Genomic DNA, 6,170 nt, shown 5'->3' with positions numbered 1-6,170 from the left:
TGACCCCTTGACTAAAGCCCAACCGTGTTTGAGCCTCTTGTTTGTATATAGAGTGTGATGATTGCTTGTGTGTTTACTTTTGGCATGTTTATTGGCTGTTCGTTTTGACTTGCTGCCTGTGGGAGTTAGGTTCTGTTTAGATACCTCAACCTAGGGCTATTGTGGATTGCATGACAACTATTAGGCTCGAGTCAGTCTCCCTTTTAGTTTGTTATTCCCCGGTCTCTGGATAGGAGAAGGTTTCTCCCCTGTTTAGGGGAACTACATCGCCCTGATCCTCATACCAGATAAGGTATGTAGGTAGGAGATCGTGCGAGATCTCTCCGGGCACCCTTTTCTTTTTTGCGTGTGTTTTGTTTGCAACTATTGGGTCCGAGTTCCAGACTCACCAGTAGTTTGTGGGTTCAATCTTTTGTTTCTCTTGACGTCTCAGCGTCTTCTTGGTGTTTGCTTGACAGCTATTAGGCTCGAGTTCCAGACTCCCTTTTAGTTTGTCAATCTGCTTTCTCCTTTGGTGTTCGCTGGTTAGCGATTGCTTGTTTGGTTGGAGTTGGATGTAAGCCCATTGATTGGCATTCAGTTTCCTTGTGCTGTTTCTTTGGAGTCAGATGTAAGCCCAGCTATTGGCATTTCGTTTCCTTGTTTGTCTTTGGTTGGAGTCGGATATAAGCCCAACCATTGGCATTCCGTTTCCTTGTTGAGTTTTCTTTTGACGTCTCAGCGTCTCTGTGTTGTGTTTTGTTTCGGAGTGCGTTAGCCGAACTACGGTAGCTCTGATTCTCATTCTAGATGAGATACGTAGGCATAGGATGCGATATCCTAGCGAGCCCGTTTCCCATTTCCCCGAACTACGTCGACTCTGATGTTTGTTCCTGACAAACTACGTAGGCCCAGGATGCGACATCCTGCCGAGTCCGCTTCCTCCGTTTTCTTTCGCCTGTTTATTCCAGTGTGTATGCATTCTTTGAGCAGTTTATCAGCAACCTTTTCCTATTCTTTTGAGCGTGGATCCCGTCGAGTACGGCGGACGTGAGGGGTGCTAATACCTTCCCCTTACGTAACCGACTCCCGTGCCTTGCAATCTCTGGTCGTAAGACCGTTCCTTTCCCATTTCTTAGGTTAGTCCAGCGCTTCCTTTCCGTCATAGGATGAATAGCGTCGGTGGCGGCTCTGTAAACTTTTTTTTTCCGCCGGTTGTTTTTCGCGTTGCGCCATAACATTCTGACATCAGGATGTCTCTCAACCAGAATCTCAATGGAGAATGTACCCTGAGTATGGATAGACATTGCATTCATGCGTGAGTCATAATAACCTGTCTTCTGTTTTGCAGGTGTCAGTTTCTAACATGTTTGATTGACTCAGGAATCATTGTTCGCACACACCGAGTCATTCCTTTGCACGTAACTCGTCCGCACAGATACCCTACCAGACGCAACAAATCCAAACTGATGGATCCACCCAACGCTGACATTCTCGAGCTGAAAGAGAAGATGAGTGAGCTGATCAGCGCCATGCAAGGGTCGCCTTGGAGCAGAAAGCAATCTCCGATAAGGTGGGGAGGATTGAAAGCTGGTTGAAAATGGGGAAGATACAGGGAAATGCTTCGTCGTCTGGATCGAAGAAGCCCTTTGGAAATGGTCAGCGTAAGAAGGAGGGTGACACGAGTGTTGTGTATGCCCAGAGAGGACACGGTAGGGATCATTACTATCAGCATACTGCTGCGGTAACGATTCCTGCCGGTAATCAATCGGTACAACAGCAGCATCAGCCCCCTCAACAGAGAACACAGAGAGTTGGGTACCAAGTGGGAGGAAGGATGGCAAATCGCCAGTTTGATAGGCCACCCATGACGTATGCTCTTCTGTTGAAGAAGTTGAAGGATCTCGGGATGGTACAGTTGAGGACGTTAGCTCCGTTGAGACCAAGACTTGGTGGATTCCAAAGCCATCAATTTTACACTATCACTGAATGTTAATGCTAATCCCATGCCGGCGCATGGTCAGGTGATGGTGGGTGTAATTGCTGAAGATCCAGATCGCGTTTGTGCGATGGGTGAAGAGACTGACAGTGACTGCGAGCTTGACTCGTCGATAAAATCGTGCGTACCAGGGATGGAGATCCAGAACTGGAAGGCCAAAAAGATCATCACTGTCACTCTGCGTGAAGAGTAATATTTATGTTTTTCAATACTGTTTGCATGAAAGCCATACGTTTTGCCCGAAACGTAATGGTCCATTCTAAGGGCCACCTCATGTGTTTCATTTTGCAATATTTGCATCATTAATAAATGGATGTTTTTCACATTAAAAGCGGTGTTCCCTGTTTTTCATTTATTTTTGTAGTGTAATAAAATAAAAATGGAAATATTTATTTTCATTTTTCTTTCCTTTTGATTGGCTTCGTTCCGACTTTTGTATTCTCCGGATCTCATTGATAACAATCCTGTTACACCCTCATATGACTTCGACAATCCGATCTATCATGCCGAAGAAGAAGGGGAAGAAGATTGTGAATTGCCGGAGGAATTAGCCAGGTTGTTAAAACAAGAGGAGAAGGTGATTCAACCGCACGAAAAGCAAGTTGAGATTGTGAATCTGGGTATAGAGGAGGTCAGAAAAGAAGTGAAAGTTGGGGCTGCTTTGGAGGTGAATGTCAAGAGCAGAATGGTGGCCTTGTTGAAAGAGTATGTTGATATCTTCGCCTGGTCTTATCAGGATATGCCAGGGTTGGATACCGATATTGTTGTGCACAAGCTACCATTGAGAGCAGATTGTCCTCCAGTGAAGCAGAAGTTGCGCAGAACTCGGCCCGGGATGGCCATGAAAATCAAAGAGGAGGTTCAGAAGCAGTTGGATGTTGGTTTCCTCGCTGTCACTAATTATCCGCCTTGGGTCGCGAACATTGTGCCGGTGCCGAAGAAGGATGGGAAGGTGAGAATGTGTGTGGACTACCGGGATTTGAACAGAGCTAGCCCGAAGGATGATTTCCCACTACCTCACATCGATGTGTTGGTAGACAATACAACTCAATTCTCGGGGTTTTCTTTCATGGATGGCTTTTCTGGCTATAATCAAATCAAAATGTCGCCAGATGATATGGAGAAAACAACGTTCATCATACCGTGGGGCACTTTTTGTTATAAGGTGATGCCATTTGGTCTCAAGAATGCCGGTGCAACCTATTAGAGGGCCATGGTGACTTTGTTTCATGATATGATTCATCATGAAATTGAATGCTATGTTGATGACATGATAGAAAAGTCCCAAACAGAAGAGGGGCATTTGGTGGATCTGGCCAAGTTGTTTGACCGGTTGAGACAGTTCAAACTGAGGTTGAATCCAAATAAGTGCACTTTCGGAGTGCGGTCCGGTAAGTTGTTGGGGTTTATTGTAAGTGAAAGAGGAATCGAGCTTGATCCTGCTAAAGTAAAAGTAATACAAGAAATGCCTGAACCGAGAACGGAAAAGGAGGTTCGTGGTTTCTTAGGTAGATTGAACTACATTTCACGGTTCATATCTCATCTAACAGCCACGTGCGAACCCATGTTCAAGTTTTTGAGAAAAGATCAAACGGTCAGGTGGAATAATGATTGCCAAGCGGCATTTGAAAAGATAAAAGAATATTTGCAGGAGCGTCCGATTCTGACACCTCCTAATTCTGTACTTGACAGCCCTCAAGGGGTCTATGAGGTGTGTACTGGGGCAGCATGACGAGTCTGGTCGAAAAGAGCATTCAAATTACTACCTTAGCAAAAAGTTTACCGACTGTGAAACAATATATTCACTGCTCGAGAAAACTTGTTGTGTTTTGGCATGGGTTGCTCGCCGACTGAGACAGTATATGCTGGTTCATACCACTTTATTGATTTCCAAGATGGATCCGATCAAGTACATATTTGAGAAGCCAGCATTGACCGAACGGGTTGCGAGATGGCAAATGATTTCGACTAAGTACGATATTTAGTACACCTCTCAGAAAGCAATCAAGGGGAGTGTATTGTCTGATTACCTCGCCCAGCAACCCATTGAGGATTATCAACCGATGAAGTTTGAGTTCTCTGATGAGGACATCATGTTTCTCAAATCGAAAGATTGTATGGAACCAATCCCGGAGGAGGGGCCTGACCCTGAATCCGAACGGATTCTGATATTTAATGGGGCCGTTAATGTGAATGGTAGTGGAGTTGGTGCTGTTATGGTTACGCCGAAGGGATCCCACGTTCCTTTTGCTGCCCGGCCAATATGTGAATGCACCAACAAATGTGGTTGAGTTCGAAGCTTGTATCCTCGGTATCGAACCTCGGTGCGTACATCTACTGAGGCAACACCTTTCTCGCTTGTGTATGGGATGGAAGTTGTGCTACCAGTCGAGGTCCAGACTCCGTCATTGAGAGTCCTGATGGATGTGAAATTGAAAGAGATGAAGTGGATAAGGACTCGGTATGAAGAGTTGAGCCTGATTGAGGAAAAGAGGCTGGCAGCCATGTGTCATGGGCAGTTGTACCAGCAGCAAATGAAACGCGCTTTTGACCGAAAGGTACGACCTCGTGTGTATCACGTGGGAGATATGGTGTTGAAAAGGATCCTTCCTCCTCGGAGCGATCGTAGGGGCAAGTGGACACCCAATTATGAAGGTCCATTCGTGGTCAAGAAGGTTTTCTCTGGCGGAGCCTTGTTGTTGACGACCATGGATAGCGAGGATTTTCCATCCCCTGTGAATGCGGACGCAGTTAGAAAATACTTCGTATAAGAAACCCGCTGGACGAAAAGAATAAAATAGTCCTGGCAAAAATGGGCATCCCGGCGAACCAAGAAAAAAAATGATAAAAAGGTTCGGGCAATAATTAGGGATAAAAAGGAAAAAATTATACACCCGGCAAGTCGAAAACCCCACAAGGGCAACTTGGGCAAAAAAGGGTATCCTGGTGGACTGAAAACCCGAAAGGGCGGTCCAGGCAAAAGAGGGATTGAAACGAACAACTGCGTCTGGCATGATCGTTTGTACTTTGGTTATGACACCAGGATAATCCCCAGCCGGGATCAGTCGGAAGTGTCTTGTTCAGAAGGCAGAAAGCGCGGAGAGTCTTGAGGATATATGGGGTGTAACCGAGTTGGAACTCGATGAGATCACGGGTTCACATTGCCATTAGGATAGATTTTTCCTTTTGTGCGCAATTACCTCTTTTCAGGGATTGCTTCCTGTGTACTGCTCATTTATGAGCCACACCTTTTTTTAATCAATAAATGCATATTCAGTCAAATAATTTTGTTTTTGTTTTCATTACCGCTTTGATTGCAAAAACATCAGTTTATTTTGATAAAGAATATGTGAAATTTGAGACATAGGGGTCCCTTCCAATGCATGTTCATAAGATTGAAAACCGGAAATCTTATTCGGAAGGTTGAGTGACCTAGGTGTTGGAACTTAGGCACGCCTGGGGCATGTTTTTATCTAACGATCTCTTTTGCAGGTACTGTTAGATATTTTCACTCACTTGCAGGTTGTGATGTGACACTTTTTGACAAAAGATCCCCGTGGAGTCCAGTCAGGGACAAGAGATTGAAGAATGGTGAAAAGACGGTGAAAGAATTGTGACGATCCTTGAGTGTTAATCAAGAAGACTCTTCAAAGTCTGAAGAAGTGGAAAGTTAATACTTTGGTTAGATGGTGGATACCATCGTTCGACGCATCGATCGGTGTTCCGTGCCAGATATTCCATATTTTCCCTAGCAGGGTCGGGATTGTTATCTCCCCAGCAGGTTCGAGATCGGTATTTCCTCAGTAGCCAGGCCTGAAGGTTGCTATTCCCTCAGCGGAGGTTTGCGTTGGCAGTTTCCCCAGCGAAGTCCCCAAGCGGATCGAGTTCAGTGGATGTTATCCCTAGTGAAGGGCTGTCCTTTCCCCAGCAACAATGCTATTCCCCAGCAGGGTGGAGATTGGAGCGATATCGAGTTCCTCAGCAGAGTGCCTCGAGCTCCCCACTAGAGTCCCTTGAGGGGGATACTTGTTTATGCATTCATCATTTAGAGAAGCATAGCATATTGCATAGTTAATTGCGTAGCATTTCCATGGTTATGGAACATTACGCTGTAAAAAAAAAAAAAAAAAAAACTCATGCATAAGCATTGTGAGCATAAGCTAGTCTCAAGTCGTGGTTACCGTTTGAGAAT

Source organism: Lathyrus oleraceus, chromosome 3 (assembly GCF_024323335.1).
Source record: "Lathyrus oleraceus cultivar Zhongwan6 chromosome 3, CAAS_Psat_ZW6_1.0, whole genome shotgun sequence".
Lineage (NCBI taxonomy): Eukaryota > Viridiplantae > Streptophyta > Magnoliopsida > Fabales > Fabaceae > Lathyrus > Lathyrus oleraceus.
Note: the sequence above shows the minus strand (reverse complement) of the source record.